The 21,004-nt window shown below is 26.5% G+C and overlaps 1 protein-coding gene across 6 annotated transcripts in view; it reads left to right on the top strand.

The window, feature by feature from the left end:
• The window catches only part of LOC112680892 (ras-related protein Rap-1b), a 162,531-nt gene that overhangs the window by 25,170 nt on the left and 116,357 nt on the right, over positions 1–21,004 (top strand). For 3 of the 6 annotated variants that reach the window (XM_025551121.1, XM_025551119.1, XM_025551120.1), the window contains exon 2: positions 13,103–13,166. The exons of the other annotated variants lie outside the window; for them this stretch is intronic. The gene's annotated coding sequence lies outside the window, so the exon portion shown is untranslated. The remainder of the gene's footprint in view (positions 1–13,102; positions 13,167–21,004) is intronic. 6 annotated transcript variants of the gene reach the window in all.

Below are 21,004 nucleotides of genomic sequence, written 5' to 3' on the forward strand. Positions count from 1 at the left end.
TTTTTATATTATTCAAAGTAGCAAATCAGTGAAAATTTTTATAGTTAAAAAATAATGATCATGTTATTATCGTACATATTCATAGTTACCTACTTAATATTTAAACTTCTTATTATATTATTTTTGAGAAAAACAAAATGAATATATCTATGAACAAAAATGAAAAACCAGTACAGCCTATGCTTTTACATTACCCAAAGACAAATAACAGGATCTTTCAAAGCAGTTTTATAGTAAATTTAATTAGCTGGTATATTCAATCTCTGATGATGTAGTATTTTTTTATCCATGTCAATATTGTTCATTTAATGATCATATCTGAAAAAAATCAATTGTCAATGCTGCATATGTTGAAAAAGGAGTCAAGTGTTAGAGGAATGCATTACAGTCATTTGCTAAACATGGTTTGAGTGAACATCACCTGACATCAGTGGAAAGGTGGAATACATTTTTAGCTACTCGAGTAAAAAAAAATTGGTCACCAATCTTTTAAGTCATCATGAGCTCTTGAAATAGAAAAAACAGAAGACATGTAATGTTTTTACTAAAAGTAACTTTATACTTGGCTAAACAAGGGCTGACCTTTCGAGGAAAAGATGAGTCTAGTATGTCTAAAAATAAAGGTAATTTCATAAAATCATTAGAAACATTTGCAGATAATTCTATGAAAATAAGGCTACAATCAAGATATGGACATTATACCTCACCAGAATATCAAAATGATCTAATTTATATTCTTGGTTGTCGTACCAGAAAAAATATCCTTAACAAAATGTCTTAATTTGTGTGTATTCAATTTTAGTTGACGAAACTTAAGATTTTTCTAAATAAGAACAATCAAGTTTTGTTAAACGATTTGTAGACAAAAATTTTAATATATTTGAAAAAGCACTAGACTGCAATCATATGCGAAAATCTGATGCTACTACTCTAGCTCAGGAAATAGTAAAACTTATTCAAGATAATAATTTGGACATCAATAAATGCATTCCTCAGTGCTACGATGGTGCATCTGTAATGGGTAGAGTTTATTTGGGTGTTCAACAAAAAATCAGTGAAATTGTGCCTCATGCGGTATATATTCATTGTTATGCGTATCGCTTCAATCTTTGTTTGATTGATTGTATAAAAAATATCCCCGTACTAGTTGACTTTTTTGACAATATTCAAAATCTCTACAAATATTTGATGAACAGTCAAATGCGTTATGAACTTTTTATTGAAGTGTAAAAAAATAAAAATCTTAAAATTATTAATTTAGAAAGACCTGTTGACACTCGTTAGTATACTTCATTACAAAAAATAAGAAGCCGATATACTTAGATAATAGAAGTTTTAACCTTTCTGACTGAACATGATGACCAAACAGTTAGAGCAGTTAAATTACTCAAAAACACATCAAAGTTTAAATTTATAATTATATTGGAGATAATGGTTAGTGTCCTATAATTTGTACACTGTTTATAATGTGAACTTCAAAATTCAAATATTTTACTATTAAAGGCTATTGGTGACGATGGAGTGGTGACGAAAAAACAGAGTAAATGATATTAAGTCGCCAGGACAGAGAACATCAACAAAGACAATCTATAGATGCTGAAGGGCATGTATTCAAAAGAGTCACGCATTTCAAGTACTTGGGGCACTTGCTAACATAAGATAATGATCTGAAGATGGAGGTCAGTACTAGGATACAAAAAGGCAACAAAAGTTTTTTTGGTCTTGAAAAAGTACTGAATTCAAAAACATTATCGACAAATCTGAAAATATAAATGAACATGACCCTTATATAACCCATAGTACTGTATGCTGCAAAAACATGGCCACTTAGAAAAGCAGAAGAAACCAGAATAAAAATATTTGAAAGGAGAATCCTACGAAAAATCTACGGCCCATGCGTCGACACAAACACAGGTGAATGGCGTAAACGTCATAATAAAGAACTCGAGGAGCTGTTCCAAAAACCGAACATCGCGAATGAAATCAAGAAAAGGAGATTGACCTGGGCAAAGGACATTTATGGTGGGGAGTGGAATCCATAGTTAGAATAACAATCGAACTAACAACAACCCGGTTGGTAAGAGACCTCTAGAATGACCACGCTTACGTAGGGAAGACTGTGTTAAAAGGGACGCGGGAAGCATTGAACCAGAGTAACGGCAAAAGATGGAGATAGATGGAGAGAAAATTTGTTTGGTGGTATGGTCTCAATGACCGTAAACCAATAAAAAAAAAAAAAAAAAAAAAACATAATTATTTATGAATAAAATAAACATAGGTATCAATTATATGAAATAATTATAGATGTTTGAATACTTTTTTTTCACTACATACTTAAAACTAAAACATGTAATATTTTATAGTATTTACATACTAGTACATAAAAAATTAAAAAAAATTATGAAAAACATATATATTTTACGAAAGGTTTACATACAATTAAATATTAAGCTAGATAATTATAAATATACGTGGCATATTACATAGATTTATAATATGGATATATTTTTTAGATGGATATTAAGAAAAATTACAAGAACAGAAAACCATTACCTTTCTCTAATTACATTGGTTACTAAAATAATACAAGTCAAAGTTTTAACTCGAAGATATATCCATGATTTAATGTTATACCTACATAATTATATGTTACCATAGTTGTTTAAAATTTGGTCCATTTTTATTGAAAATATGCAAACAAAAAAGTTAAAAAAGAATAAAAAGTTTTGTTGAAAATATATAAACAAAAGAAAAGAATTAAAATTTTTGTTGAGAAAATTATAACCTATTAGTATTTTTCCTACTTTGAAAATCGGGGGATATTGTATAACTTTTATCAATAGAAATTATATCATTGGATTTGGTAATTTTTGATTTAGTCAGTTGGTACGGCTTTTTCAAATATTAGACCTTATAATTTCTTAAGTCCTTATCATTTTTCGGACAAGTGCCAATCACTTGCCCCTGACTAAAATTAACAGTGATAATAACTTATCGTCGATCGGTTCTGAGAGGAAAAAATATAAAATTCGGATATACAATATAGATGGGTATACGGAAAAAAATATTTACTATCATCATGAATTTTCAAGATAACAGTTTTATTATGAAACAACCACATAGTGGTACGAGTATTTTTAAAAGTTTAGTTATAAATACGTGATAATAATATGTTAAATTGATTATTTTTTCCTCCCTTTTTTTCTCTTGCATGTGCACAGCTGTTTATGTTTGTTCCTCTAAACAGGCCATTTCGTACGATGAATATTATGTAACATTTTTACAGATAGTTTTTTATAAATTTCGTTTATGAATTCGTTTTTTAACTATAAATAAAAATAAAAATTATTTTCATTAAGTAGATCAACATTTTCATAAGAAAAATATTATATGCTATCCTTTATGAGTTTTTAGACTGATTATTTTTGTTTTTATTTAGTCGATTTTAGAGAGCGTTAAAATGTGTCTTGTTAGATATCCAAGACAAACGAAAGTAAACATATAAAATAATTCGGTTTGTTACGGAATAAAACTACAGGATATAAACTAAAACTAAATGTATTTTGTGAAATATTTACACGAGTTTGACAAATAAACAAAATATGCATTATGCATCTTAAGTTTAAATTTATTTTAGAGTCCATAATGATAACTCCCAACATTAACGAAACATTGTTTTTGGATAATATCATTAGTTTAAATCATTGCATAAAAATTCTTTCGATTTTATTATGTTGTTATATAATAATGGATATTACACCTATAGGATTGGACAGGATAAAGGTTACTAAACATTTTTTTTTTTTTTTTTTTAAAAAGATTAAATAATTTTTAATAATAATTTATTTTCACAGATGTCAGTTGTTAAAATTAATATTTATTACACAAACAAAAAAATAAAATATAAGTAAGAAATTTTTGTATCTTAAATATAATATCTACTGCGTAAACCTTATATTTGATATTTTAATGAATATTTGCGTTATATGTAAATAAAAAAAAAAAAAATTGAAGATCTAAAACATTTATAAATGTCAAAAAAATAATTTATCAAATTTTCGGGATCAATTTAATTTTTCAATTACCTTCCGTAATTAAACATTATTAAACAAATTAAACATTATATTAATATCGTAATTTGTATAAAATGTACTATACTTCTTAATTTTTTTTTTTTTTTTTTGTTATTAAATTATGATGCATTTTCATCTGTATTCCGCTTAATATAAAAATAATACACTATCGGGTACTTTTTCGGGGTTTTTTTAGGGAATATTTCAGTTGAGTATTAATTGTATTTATTTGTGTACACTTGGAAACAATGATAAGTCGTAGCAATCGTAAAACGACACACAATCACGTTCAGTGTTAAATATTGTTATGGTGAATATCTCTTCAATCGTAAATATTTACAAAATAAATATTTATAAGTAAGAAAAATTGTAAAATCAATACATTACTCATTTTCTTCCGAATCTAAAAACGAAATGAATACAAATAACCTATACTTTTACGAGTTTATTATTGAGGTGACGTTGAGGTCTCTATCAATGGTTATTATAACTTATTAGTTGGTGATTCTGTGGTTCTATTTTACCGGTTGGAAGTGAAAATATAAAATTGTGCCAGAAGAATCGCAACCCCGGTATTTCTAGGAATCTTTATCGACTTAGGAATGAGATAACGAGTTAAAATATGTACGCATATGGATTTTTTTATGGTCCTCAGCTTATCGAGTTCTTAATTTTAAGCTTACGATACGTTACTAAATTTTATAAGCATATTCTTTGTTGACCGAGATATCTAGAACCGATATGAGTTAATCGTTACTAATAGATAATTGAAAACAATTTCCTAAATTACTAAATAGGTAACACATTCTTGGCAACAGAAACAATTATTTAAATTCAATTTTACTATAAATGTTATCACTCTACAGAAACTTAATTGAAATATAAATTATAATGCAACTATCAGGAATAACATAAATAGAGCTCGTATTAAATTTATTATTGTCGCACGCATTTGTAAACACGTAGAAATATATATTATATATATGTTACGGGCAAAGTATACAATATGGATAAACGGATGATATGATTTAATGAAATATGATAAATCGTAAAACATAGTTAAAACACAGAATAAATAGAATGGACACTGATATCAAATTACATGGGCAGTATAGGACAATAATGAAATCAGTCAGCCATTTTATTTGAGGTACAGTAGGAACTTAGTAAAATTTTATTCCATCATGAAACGGTAGCAATATTCTTTATAAGCTACTGCGCATTTTCAAATGTTACTAAGAGTAGTATTATTTTTCAGGGTATTAGGTGCAATAAGAGTTTGAGATTTGGGGGGGCTTATAAGTCTTATACTATGGTATGAACATGGGTCAACCCCCAACCTCCCATCATTACCAAAAAAAATATAAATTTTGTTTTTGTAAATGTATTACAATTGTATTTGTAAATTGATTACAACAATGATTTGCATTTTATAGTATTATATCGATATAAAAGTTTTTAATATACTTAAAAAATGTATGTAAATACCTGTATAATACTATTTAATCATCAATGAATCTATTTTATACATTTTTTTTTTAAATACTTCTCATTCTGAAATCCTAAACATGGGCCTGTATTATGGTACAACATACTATTTAAAAAATAATCCACAAGTAAAAACTTCTTGGTACCCAGTTGGTCACTATGTTTCACACTGTTTGGTAAATCACATATTGAACAATTACCATAATTGAAATTACAATTAATAATGAATATCAGCTATCACTGATTATAATTTGATAACAAAAGTACCTCAATTAAAATGGCCGCTAATTTTGTTGCCGCCGTGTTGTGTCCACCCCCTGGTTAATATAAAGTCAAATTATTAATCTGTAACTAGTTTGTTTGTTCTTATCGTATTTTTACAATGGGGATGTCCGCTTGCCCACATATTATACGCGTGTACGTGACAATATATTATTACTATATTTACTGATTTATAAGTTGTATATAGTGCTTATCATGCAGTCGGCCTTTTACCTATTCTCAAAAATGAACTATTTAGTAACCGTGAATCGTTTGTACAATGCATTCATTCAGTGCGTAAGTACCTAACTACTTATTCGAATATGGAAAAGTTTAATGAAGATTTAAACAATTTGTTAAAAAAAAAAGAGGTTCAAATACTTTATTTTTTACCAAGTCAAAATATGATCAATTAATTTTACGTAAAATTTTACGTCAATTAAAAAACAATTCAAAGAAAAAGGAACCGAATGATTATAAGCTTTTAAAAAAATATGACGTTTTAAAAGTTTCTGATGTTAACAAGTTAATTGTACCAGTATCTGAAAACAACGAAATTAAATATTATGTACATAACTCTTCATTTTTTTTTTTTTTTATGTTCATTTATCGATTGGACATGGTGGACGAAATAGGATGGAACACGAGGTATATACAAAATGTAAAAATATCACCAGGGATATAATTATGATATACTTAAATAGTTGCGAATCGTTTAAAATAGAAAAGGAAGCACAGCCAAGAAAGGATTGGTGGTGCAACCAATTATATCTACTGAGATGAATTAATCAATAATATAAATACATGTCATTAATCATTGATTTATCATATTTCATTAAACCATATCATCCGTTATCTATATTGACCAATATACGATGGTAATTTGATATACTGACCGGACAATGTATAAAATGCCCAAATTGTATACTTTGCCCGTAACATATATACATAGCGATTTCGATAAAAAAAAAAATTAATAAACTACGACCACTTTAACCCTATAAATTATATTGTACTCAAAATAATATGCAAATTAAGTCAAATTAATAATTCAGGCAACTGCCATTCTTTGCATTTAAATAAAAAATTGATATATTTTTCTTTCTATTTTCAAAACATGAAATTTCCTTGTTTTTTTAAATTATTATAATCAAACCTGAATTAAAAAAAAAAAAAAAACTTTTTTGTTTATACGAAAAAAGAAAAAGTTATAGATTTAATATTTTAATCACTTTATGATAAAATAAAACATAATAACAATATTTACTTCAACATCATTATCAATAAAAGTATATTAAACATATATATAATATAAATATAATATAATATATAATATAAATGTAATATATAATATATATATATATATGTTACGGTTAGTGTTAGGAGTCGGCTAATCACAAGTTTAGTCACTGCGTTTGGCTAGTATCTAAATTTCGGACTTAATCAACCAATATTTAACATTATCCAGATGCATATGGCTAATGTCTAAATAACATTATACATACAAATAATTAAACGGTTTATGTCATACAAAAATTCTTGCATTTCTTCTCTTATTCAATAATATTTAATAATATCAATCTTATTTAATAATATTATAGATTATGGAATAATTTTAATAATAATAGAGTACAATTATTATTAATAATTATTTAGTCAATGATAATATGTACCTATTTTTATTATATAGATTTACGGCCACTTTTCATGACAATGGTAATGTAATTCATGGGTGGCATGACTATTTTTATTTAATAGTCTGAGGACGGTTGAATACTTTTCCCGAGAATGGTGGGACCCCTATCAATAGTTAATACCGAGATAAATATTATAGTATCATCTAAACATTTTTCGAAATTTTTATTTTTATATTTTTCTAAATTCCATGAATTTATTATCGAATGCGATATTTTACAAAAATATTTTTTTTGGTTTTGAAAATCAAAATTAACTTAATTGGGATAAACGAAAAAATAATACGTTCATTTCAAGTTAATTCTTAAGGAAATGAGTTAAGTTAATTTATTAGTAATGAAATAAATTTAATTATTATGTTAATTTAACTTAACTTTTAACTTATTAACTCCTAGGCTTGAAAACAATATATACCTACAAAGCACTACAAGCTGGTATATTAACTACTTACAAACTTGAGTTGATAATTATGATAAATTATTACGAAATGTCTCTATTGAGCACACACTATTGTATGCAAATGCGTGCATATGAATTTTGCAATCAATATCAATTTTAAAATAATATCAAAATGCACACCACTGTGTACAATATTTATATTATTGAAAATATTTTACTTACCACATGCATGGCTCATTTCTATACAACTACCCAACATATCAATATTCATGAAAATTACTATTTCAAAATATTGTATTATTATTGTAAATAATTTTAAATTTTTAATTTACCTATGGTTTATGTTACTTGGTCATTAGTCGATTATGGTTGGATAATGTTGGTTTTAATGGCTAGTGTTAAGATTATCCATTTGTTTTTGGTGGCTGAAGTCCAAAATTGTGACGTTAGCCAAAAATATTGTCTAAAATTAAGATTAAACGGCTAATCTTAATATTAGCCATCCTTCGGACACTAGCCGTAACATATATATACGAGTATAATAGTTGTTTTAAATGTATGCATGTCATGTAAATATTCCATAAATTGTATAATGGCACATTTAAAAATCATTTTGATCAAATAATTTTTACACGAATTGCTTGTATCAAAAATTTAATACTACACTGGAAATATTATTTACAGTTTTGTTTTAAATTATTTTATTTATATCGTTAACTATTTACAAAAGTTAAATAACCATAGAAAAATATAACTCAAAATATCTGGAGCATTTTTTTTTTCATTAATATCTATAAAACATAAGTCTAAATAATTTTTATTTAGTATGAAATTCAATTCAAATTTGTATAAACTTAAGCAACATATTAAAAAAAAAAAACAATTCAAATAATTCGAGCAAACTATAAACAATCTATTTCATCAAATAAGCTAAATAAACATTATCGAGTTTATTAGGAAAACTAACTCCCACGATTATTACACAAGTATATATAGATTATATAAAAGGTGTGTGAAAGTTTTTCAAGTATTATTATTAAAATATTTAAACGTCATTTTAAGTTCAGTGAGAAATAATGAGCGAAAAACATACATTTTATGAGGAGACAAATTTAATATTAGTTGAGAAGTAAAGGAAATTACTATTAGTATGGAGCGAATAGGTTTTCAAAACTTCTTAAGTCAATGTAATATTTATAATAAATCTAATGAACTTTACTGAATAGTTTGGTACTTACATGTTTATACAATGTCTGGTTTTCTTTAGTTTTTTTTTTTTTTAGAATATTTCATCAAAAAAAAACATATTCACGTTCAACAATTTCATTTTATAAAACGTTGATCTAAAATTATTTGCGCATTACTTTTTCGACACAGTAATTCAGGGTGGATAAATAAAAAAAATGTATTGACATTATACTGAATACTTAAATAATCTATTATAAAATGCTTTGTATATGCTATGTATCGACACGGTTATCATCAGAAACCAAATTATTGCCTACAATGCAAGTTTCATCTTTGTTTCTTTTTTGTGACGTTATATATCTTGTTAGTTTAAATATGATTTTATTAATGATAGTTTATACGTATCCGTGACTTCTACCGTGAATCCCTCGTTTAGGGTGGATACAAACAATTGTATAATTACATTTTTAATTGTTAGTACCTGCGCTACAAATTTGAGCTTCTCCTTAACACCATTATAATATGCTAAATCATTCATAGCTTCAAGACTAGAGTTAATGGTGTAAATTTTATTCATAAACATTACATTAATTTTCTGAATATTTAAATAAACTTACTTATGTAATATAAATATATATCACGTTCTATATATTGTAAAATGTGATTATTATTATTTATTAATATTATTATTCAATTATTTAAATGCACTTTCAAAAAATAATTCAACACATTTTTGAAAACTTATGATAAATAACAATTTAGAGAAAAAATATTCTTTATTTTTAACTATGTCATTAAATACGTTTTAATGATTTATTTTTATAGTATGGTATGTGTTTGTTTGAGACTACTGTAGTAGAAATGATCAAAATGAACACTGCCTTTATTCCAAATAAGTATTGTCACTTTAATTGAGGGCTTCAAACTGGTTAAAACCGTTTTTTTACTAACCGGTTTTATTGGAAAATGTGTATGAACGAAAACAAAAATGGAACCACAATTATTAATTTTATAGAATGAAAACAAAATAGTTAACCTAAAGAGTATTTTTTGTTCTCGAACGGAAATAAATACATTTTTAATTACGAAAAATAATTAATATTTAATTTTAGTTTTTACACATTTTGTTAAGTTGGTCAACCTATTTTGTTTGACAAAAGACAGGTAAAAAATATTAGATAAATATAAAATAATTTGCGAAATAAAAATTGAACAGTTGGTAAGTGGGACTATTGGTTGTAACCCCACACTTCTGTAGATAATACGTGAACACGATTAATTACAACCAAAAACCACATTGTTTATTGTTACAATACCACTTTTAATGGACGATGGTATTATCTTAAATTGTATCAAATATTTGTAAATTTGTTCAAAATTTTGAATTAATATGGTTCTTCTTTTTTGTCTTACTCAATAATAAATATTGCAGTTATGTTTTTCATTATGTGTGTTAGTATATTCAATATTGTAATAAAAACTTACAAATTTGTATTATATTATTTATTGTATATTAATATACGGCCTTTAAAGCTGAAAAAAAAGTATAATATAAATGTATAAATTATGAACTTATTTTAAGAATATCTCATGATAGTTAATTTTTTTAATTATTTGTTTCATAATTATGACAATGAGTTGTCTGAGGATAAAATTGTTATAAAAATATATATTTTTTAAAAGAACAAAATTAACCGGTTTTATTACATTTAAAACCGGTTTTAAAAAACTATAAAATATAAAATCAATATTAATTAGTTTTTAAAACCGAATAAAATAGTAGATGAACTAAAACCATTAACCACAAAAAATCATTATGTTTTGAAACCCTGCTTTAAATTATTGTATAATATTTAAAACAGTCGTATTATAGTTAATTTATTTTAAAAACGAATGTTTTTAATGTTTTTAAATGTTTATTATTATTAAATTGCATTTCGAATATTTAACAAATGATCAGGCACTTACATAACAACGATAATAATGGTTTTCATTTTAATTGTTCATTTGAACATATAACGTGAATGATTTTAAAAACCTTTGTAACAATTCATACACACATGCGCACACAAACGCAAACATATATTTGTACGTACATATGAATTGTTACTACACTTGAAAATGCGAGTGGACATAATATTATGATCCCCGTTTGAATATAATATTATATCGAGTGTATGACATCGATTGATCCTTGATTAAATATTAATATATTATTATCGCGTAGTCTCTATATTACATTCGGAGCTTCAACTGCACTTCATACTGTTTACTATTAAATCTATTGAGGAGTTCAAGTATTTGTTTTGATCACAGTTAGAAAATATTTTTATTTGTAATGCTACTGTAGTATAGTAGTTTTTTATCATTCATAGGTTGGACATAACACATATATCTATACAATTTATTGTTATTTAATTATCATATATTATATTCAATGAGAATAAATCTAAAATTGATATTTGTTTTTGGAAAAAATATTTACTTATTGTCTTCAGTTTATCCATAATTCACATATTTATACAAGTAGTATTTTTGGTATAGATCGTTCTTTTTTACTCCACCCGAATGGTATATTTTTAAAAATATACATTATTTTTTTACCAATATTGCATATTGATTAGGTTAGGTTATGTTATATTAAAGGTTATATGAAAAACAACAATTTTAACTCAAATTATTAATACCTTTTTGGTATTTAATAATTATATATTTACTTCTTTGTATTTACGTGCGTATTTTGCATAGTGTATGATAAATGAGAAATGCTATAGACTATTCATAAAAAACTATTAATTCTAAATAGAAACTAGTATATAGTTATAAAATTTCATTTATTACAAATAAATTTTTTTAAAAAAAAAAGAATAATAAAAATATAAAAAATTACCTTTTTAATTCATTCGTTATAAATTTGTTCTATTTTTTTCTTTTTTTCTCTCCTCTAATTTTAATTTGTTTTTACATTTATTACGATTATTATTGCAATAATTTGATACTCTTACTTTTACATATACTTCGGTAATTATCATTTTAAAATTATAAAATCATAACGAATCACCGTTGGATGTTATACTTAGTTATGGAAATTTAGTTTGACTTAACGAAGTCCTCGTGATAGATTCTATATTAAATAATATTGAGATCTCTAAGATATGTATATTATATTATGTACTATCATTGCATATCATAAATAGTTTCCCAATAGAGAATTATTTAAACGTCAAGAATTTATTAGGAATTTAATCATACTCGAATCAAGTCAATGCATGGATATAATAATATACGTTTAATATGTTTTACCTATTAATAGAACCATTTTCTACAAGTATATACAAATAAAATATGACGTTCAATATGCTTACTACTTTAAGTTTAAATTTAGTTAAATTTTTTTTTTTCGTTCCCAAATGTATGCATTATTATAATAGCGTATGTGCTGATCGTATTCCACATATAATTATGTTAGGTATTCTGTATTTTTTTATTTATATTTGAAATATAATAAGATTGTGTACATAATCAGTAGCACAGATAATATTTGCATTCCCTACTAGGGATAGGATCCAAATAAGTATCAATATTTATTATACATGCAATAAATCCTTTATTTTTTCGTTTATTAATTATTCATCAACCTGTTTGTAATCTTTTAAGTTTGAATATATAGAATTTTCGTGGATCTCATCTGCACTAATATATACTTAAAAATTATATAAACAGTTATAGAAAGTTGTGTAAGGAAAAAAATAATATTTTTATTGTTCACAAATATGAATAGTATTGTTATATAAAAAGTTAAATGTTTTCACTATACTATTTTATTTTTTTTTAATTAGAAAACGAAATACCATTGTTAATTAAAATGTTTCTGATATTTGCATTGTACAATAAAATCAAATTATAAACATTAAGTTCAAGCAATATTATGATTTTTGTTGAAAAAAATGTGACTTATGTTGTTATTATAATATGATATACGATTGTTTTGATTGCAGTAATGGATTTCTGGTCTGTCCTTTTTCAAGAAGTAATTTAAATACCGACCGGGCATATCATAAAGTAAGTCAATCACATATGATCGATGAAACAATGGGCAAATTAGTTACAGAGTCTATTACATTTGTAGTTTTCTGCAACTAGAATAAAAATATCGTAAGAAAATTCAAAATCGAAGTGGTAATACTCATAGCTGATGATATACCACAACAACAATACCTATAAATATTTATTGCGATAAGGAATATAAACTTTTGTTGTGTAAATTACGTAAATTTCCCATAATGAAAATCTGTATTCTTCCGTAATAAATATTTTTTCGAAATATTCTACAATGTCTAATTATAATAACTATTGTTGTGTAAAAATATGTTTTTAGTGGATGTATGCACAATCATAGGAGTAAGATATGTCAATGAACGTTAACAGAATACATTCATATAAAGTCATATTGTAGCATATTTCATCAATTAAAATATAAATATAAATATTTAAATATTTCTACAAATTAAAAAATATATAAACATATCAACTATTGCAATAAAACGCCTTGTGAATAATTAAGAATATTTGTTACCACTACGAACAGTGACTCTATACCGTTGCGCGCCTAGTGGAAAATGTCTGATTAGGTTTACTTCGACAGCATGGCAGCTTACATGAAAACGATTGAGGTTAGGTTAGTACCAACCAAGTGTTAAATAATTATTACTTATTAAGCCGGATTTACACGGTTTTAGTACTGGGTCAAGTTGCTAAATCGATTATTAAATTTCGTCTAGTGTGTGTTTTAACATAACTTAGTAAAATTGATTATTGTTCATTCTAGTGATGAGCTTTGTTGCACCAAAGTCAATATATTTTAAATCACTATTATATTAATTTTAATTTTTAGTATATCTGTTTTAAAAGTTTTGTTAAGTTTTTTGTCTTAACCTAGGATAAGATAGTATTTTTATAGTATTGTTAGAAAAAATTCATATTTTTAATTATAAATAAATGGATAAAGCAAATACAGTAAAACTGATATCAAAGTATTGTATATCAATAATTAGCGAAGAATTAAAAGATTTAATAGAAGAGGAACTAGAACGAAAGAAAAGAATTTGGATAGTAAAATAGCTGAAAAGGAGAAATACACTTGGTGCTATTAGTTTATAGTTTAAAGTGAACTTGCGATTGATGATGTAGCTAAATTTACCAATATCGAGAGAAATATTTAATAATATATCACAGAATGATAACGAAATGACACTGATAACGAATTTTATGCGTGATTTTACTAAATGTATGAGTGATATTGGTGTCAGCAATGGTTTAGTAGTTAAACGAGTGCGAATAGTAAGTCCTACTTGGCCGACAAAATATAACTGTATAACATGGCTAAAATATCTACTAAAACCAGTTCTGGGATTAGTAATAGTTATCGTGTTCATATTTTAACAAGTAGAACAATTCAGAAACTTGCTTTAGTGACTTGGCTTAGTACTAAGCCCGCGTGAACCCGACAGTATTAAAAAACTATTAAACTATCATCAAGGTGGTACAATTGAAAGGATGATTCTTATTTATTTTAACAAAAGATTGTTTTTTTATTTATTTATTTTTTTATTTTTGTTGATTTGTCTTGAAATTTAAGATCAAAAATAAAAAACTCGTGTTTATTAATTAATATTTTATTAATTTTGTTTTGTATATAAATACATATTTTGATGTTATAAAATTATTTTTTTAAAGTTTTCAAATGTTTTTCATGATTATTACAAGTATTACATTCAAATTTGTAATAGAACATAAGCATGATATTTTGGTTATTTTAAAAGAATATAAATCCGCATTCTAAGCATAACAATAATAATAAAGTAAAATAAATATCAGAATTTAAAATATTATTCTCGTAATTTGTTTTTAAAATAAACAAGAACATGTAGGATCCACCAATCTGGTATGATATGCATTTAGTAATTCTATTTTAGCTTTGATATACCATACTATAATATTCTACGTTTACATAAATAATATGTACTGATAATGTATCAAAGGGATCGCTCTAAAACTTCAAAAAATATATAAATAAATAAACATATAAGCAAATAAAAGCTTGTATATAATACAATTCTGGAGTATATTATTATGATATGCATTTATAAAGTATTACGGGTTTTGAATTAAAAATTCATCATTCATCAGGTATAAACAAAGTTAATAAAATTGCGACTGAATATAAAAAAATAAAGGAAGGAATATATTAACATAAATCAGTCAATATTTATTATATTTTATTTTATTTATCTATTAATTAATTACGAATATTAACCATTTACTAATTTTAATTTAATTTTTTATTATTTTAACTAGAAAAAAAGGTAAATATAATTTCTTCCATCTGTAGCCAAAACAAAAATAGTACGTTTTTTGTGACATCACACAGTAACCATTGGAATATATTTTTTTTTTTTTTTAATCAATCAAATAATACCGTGCCAGTGTTAACTATCGCTGTGGCTGATATAAATATATATCGAAAAACGTTCGCCATACCAGTAGTTATACGTTACCCCTATTTCTCGCCCAAATGACACAAATTACATACAAACGTCCCCCATCCCACTCATGTGCACGTGAACTCATGTTTTTATGTTTTTATGAAAATGGATCATTTCGACACAAAACGGTCTGCGGCTCATATCAAATGCGACATTTATTGACCTATAGGTGATTCGTAAATCGGAACAAAGGATGAGTTATCGCAAGCGAGCAGGCTCGTCCAGGCCTACTCGTAGCTATGGCCCACGCGATCATCGATACCCCATATGGCCAAATCAATATTATTAATTGATATTTATTTCTATAGTACGGCTTCCAACAACGTAGGTGGTTAACTATTGTTGTTTAAACTCGATTGCGCGGAGTGCGAGTACATGTATTGTTGTTATTATGTTGATCTTTAGGAACTGAAAACGCGCGCGGTTACTTGATTTCATAATCATATAACAAAAAAATTAAATTAAAAATTAATAAGTGGTCAATACTCGTAAATTAATAGCTAAAAAATAGTTTATGCAAATAAATAAATAAATAATTAGCCTGGAGTATTATTATATATTATAATAATTATAATAATAATTATGGATTTGAAATCAATAACGGGCTAAATGCCAAAAAGTTGATTTTGAATTATTCACAATTTTTGTTAAACCAGAGGAAAAATGTAAAAATATAAGTCAATAAAAATGTAAGACCCTTTTTTAACTTATACTTTACCCAAGTCATGCAAAATAAAAGTTTTATTTTACTCCTTGATTTAAAAAAAAAAATCTTATACTAAAAAAATTTTAAAACGTGTTAAGTCAATGCAATATAAGTAATAAGTAAAAACGTGCCAAGTGCCAAATAAAGAATTTTTTTATTTTTTTACAAATTAAACAGATTTAGTTGAAATATTTTTAATATTTTTTAGTTTTATATACTAAGTAATTAGTCTTTACAAATAATAAAAAAATTTAGAGTAAAAAAAATAACTTAATTTACTTAATAGTTCAAAAAAAAATTTATTTTCTTTTTTAAGAAATGGTAGCATTTGCTGACGATCTTTTTTTTTTCAACTGATATTTTATTTTCACAAACCAAGTACGGTAAATCCATTTCTTTTATTGTGTTAACATTCACCCCTTTTTTGAGGACTTTGCACGCGCTCCAACTTTCAAGTTCACTGAAAGTAGCTTTTGTTTGCACCACACCAGGCTTCTTTTTTGTTATTTTGAGCCAAGAACATTTTGAAATTTGAAGTTTTCCGGTATTTAAGTACATATTTGCTGCTTTTTTGAAATCATAGAAATTATTGGGCTTCAACAAAGTGACTATAAACCGGTTATTTGGTGTGGCGTGAACCATGAGTTTTACCAAGTCCATTGGAACTTCACACTTTTTGACTATTTTACGTTATTCAATTTGGGCGAAATCTCTATCACAGGACAGAAATAAATGCCCAGACACTAGATACGTATGGTTAATTTCGTCAAATTTATCTGTGAGTGTTAAAAATATCCAAAGAAATAATAGCATCTTGTTTTTATTCTGTCCAATACAGTTATCGGACCAAATAGTTTACGTTTCACGGTTGGATTAGAATTCAATGCTTCAAAAACACATGAAGCGATTTCATTTCCTCCGCGGTCACTCATTCCTTCGTGCCATAAAAATATATGCCCCTTATTACTGTCACCAAAATGTACACCTAAATTGTAACAGGACAACTGACGCGAATAAAACATATGATTGTGGTTTAATGAAGGCAATGATAAGACCTGTTCTAAGTTCATAGAAAACATGCAGACATCGCTGATAGGGAGCTGAGACAAAGTCGTATCTCGTTTAATTTTTTTCCTAGCTTTTTCAGCTTTTTTGTGATGAAGCTCTAACATATTTTTAGCATGTTTGTCTTGAGGTTTCGCTATTCTATATTCTACTTCCGCTGTTAATAAATCACATTTACTGCATGTATCTATACGTGGCTTATGGAAAGATATATTTGGGCATTTTTGTTTAAACGTTTCAAAGAAAAACCTGTAGGTGACAGGAGAATCAGGAAATTTGTCTTTAAACGAACGAAAAAGTCTACTTATATTTAAATCTTGGCTCAAGTATTCTTTTTGGCTTTTTTTTCTCCCGTAATGACTTTCATCTTTCGGAAAGGAGTTCACATGCTCTATTATAAGGTTTTTATGTATATATGTAAACTTGCTTCTCTTCTGTGTATTACCACGTGTTTAATTAAACACAGTCTCTCCTTTTTTATTTTTTACCACTAAAGTCTCAATTCTGCGTTTAGTCACCCCAAAAACTTCCATAAATAATTTTTTATAGACCTGTATGATGTTGCCCGTTCCATTTGGCATAGAAAAACATACAGTAACTTGTCGTCTGCTGTCCTTCGGATCAACATACTGACAATGACGCCTTCTTTTCACTGGAGTAATTATTATCCAACCCATGAAATAAGTATTTTGTTTACAGTTTTCTTTTAAGGCATAAAAGTCATGAAATAAGAGTTTTTTTGAATATGTGGAATACTGGGACAGTGAAATTTACATTTACAACTGATCTCTTTTTTCGGTTCTGTTTTTCCTTCAACCAAAATATTTTTACTGTTCACGCATGGTTTTCCTTCACTTCTACGAATTTTTCTTTCGTTACGCACTTACTGTTTTTTTTGGCATTTTACTAGTAATAAATAGGCAATTTTAGTAGAAAAACTATTTATGAAAATATAATGCGCATGTATCTATTCTGTTCAAACGATAAACATGTACTAATAACTGAAATAATAATATTTATTATAAAACGGATCGTGTCGCCATGGGAAATACTAATAATTGATAAATATGATTATAAATAAACATTATACGTTTAGCACGTTAATTCACCACAAAGTCCCGACAGATACCATACTAGCCATCTACCGAATATATTTAACCTATGATTATTAACCGAGGCACTTAGCCCATTTCACATTTTATTGGGCTTGGCACTTAGAACATTTTTCTGAGACTAACTTAAAAATCAACTTTTTGGCACTTATCCCGTTATTGATTTCAAGTGCTCTTTACAATTATTGTAAAGTACGATCGGTTTCATATTAAAAATTTACTATCAGGTATGTACAAAGTCAATAAAATCATGACTCATTATATTATATAAGGTTTGTTCCAACATGCAGTAAAACTATCATAGAACTGGTGGGAGCATGCGCAGTATATTTTTTGCATTCCAACACTCCCTAAACGCAAACTCAAACTATCAGACAGTTGTTCCAACACGTCATTAGACCAGTTTTAGGATTGGTTGTGGACTATCACAATAGTCCGTTGATTCCGACGGGGATTAATAGTCAGAAAAACTATTATCACATTTATTATTCATGTTATCAATTTTTCACGTTTGAATTTTCATGTAACGTTTATCAACAATTTTTTTGTTTCACGATATAAAATATATATAGTATAAAATAAATATACTATTATAATATAAATATATATTATTAACGTCTAAACTGTGTATCTAAAACATTTAAAATGGTAGGTATTTACATATTGTGAATTTTTTTTATTTAAATCACAATTTAATTTTATTAATTTACTATCAATTTCATATCTTATCATTAAAAATCTGAAAAACTTTCCAACAGAGCTCAGAGTCCGTGATCAATCCACATGAACGCATGCGCAGTAAATCAATCATGGATTAGTCGGCAACTAATCCCAAATTCCGAGTTGGAACAAACCTATTATTAACTCGAAACCGGCCGTACTTTAAATTATTATAATAATCCAAGCTAAAAATTTATTTATTTATTAAGATGATGAATTCAAAAAAATATTTTTCAGATATCGAAATTATAGGTAACTCGTTAGTTGGATGAGACGTGTCTCCGATTCTTCGTTTGTGAACTACTTTATTTTCTTAGGTTTTTGATTTCCAAATGATAAAAAGTTGGTTACTAGCTGTATGTGTATAGATATTATCGATCGATGCGAGTGATTCGTGATTCCGCACACACGCCATCTGTGGTATTTCGTGGATGACGATGTTTTTTTTTTTCAAGTCACCCGATCTTTTTTTCATTTCGTTATCGAGTTCTTGACATCATGTGGGATGTTTAAAAGTGTGTGCCGGGGGCTGATATTTTATTACCACTAGGGCAAAGGCGCATGTTATATTTTTAAGAATGCTATAAAAATGATTGTGGTATATTATTAGATTAAACGCAATGTTGCTTCTCTCTAACTGACACTAAAGATATTGTAAATAAAATCTTTTTAAATCGAACTTGAAAATAAATGTAAATAGAGCCCGAGGAAAACACTGATACTTATATAATTTTATAACAATTTGAAATGTTATCTTCGAGTTAAATATCGATATAGTTTTGTTGATTAGTTATATTCCATGGTTTATACAAATTAACTATTATATCTCATGGACGAGGAAGATACAGTGTCATATTTAGTAATTTTGCGGCCTAGCACAAAAAAAAAAAAAAATGGCGCCCCTCCAAGGAGCCTATCCATGGAAAAGGAGGAGGAGATAGATCCTCATGAACCTTATAGATATTCTAAAATCAATGCTATTTTTGTGTGGGAGGCATGCCAACGCACGCCGTACGCGATAACATAATACGCTATATTATTATAAATAACTTATGTTTATTGACATTAACACAACAAATTTGGGAACTGACATTAGGTATATTAATAATATTCTAAATCGCTGATAGCTATATTGTTATAAATATATTAACATTAATTTATGATACTGTTATTAAAAACAAAAAAAATAATAATTTTAAAAGTTCAATAATTCACAAGTGAGCAAATTTTCGATCACAAAATTTTAGCGCCCCCAAAAAACTTGCACCCAGGGCAGTTGTAGCCAGTGCTTCCCTTAAATGCGGCACTGAGAAGATATAGAATGTTATTTTCGAATAAAACTAGTTACTATCATTGGATAGCGGTATAATACACCGAACACGGACATGAACTTATCAGAACAACTTTACACGAGGTTTTTTTTGACCTACAACGAATGTAGTCGATAAACTAATAAACTAATAAACTAATAAACTGTTTTAATGAAACACAACTGTGACAGATAATTAAATGTAACCCGCCATTGTCTTTCAAATATTAATGTATCGGCTAATAACTACACTGTTGATGTAAAATACACATCACGTTATTACATAATATCGTTTTGAAGGATTAGAAAAATAAAAAAAAATTAATTTAGTAATTGTTGTAGTATATGAGTGCATAGAGTTTTATGAGTTTTAATTGTATAAAAACAAAACTTTAGTAGTAAAATAAATTAAGAATTATGAGAAAGTTTATAGTAATTAAATT

Source organism: Sipha flava, unplaced genomic scaffold, assembly GCF_003268045.1.
Source record: "Sipha flava isolate LNK unplaced genomic scaffold, YSA_version1 181_pilon_pilon, whole genome shotgun sequence".
In the NCBI taxonomy this organism is placed as follows: Eukaryota; Metazoa; Arthropoda; class Insecta; order Hemiptera; family Aphididae; genus Sipha; species Sipha flava.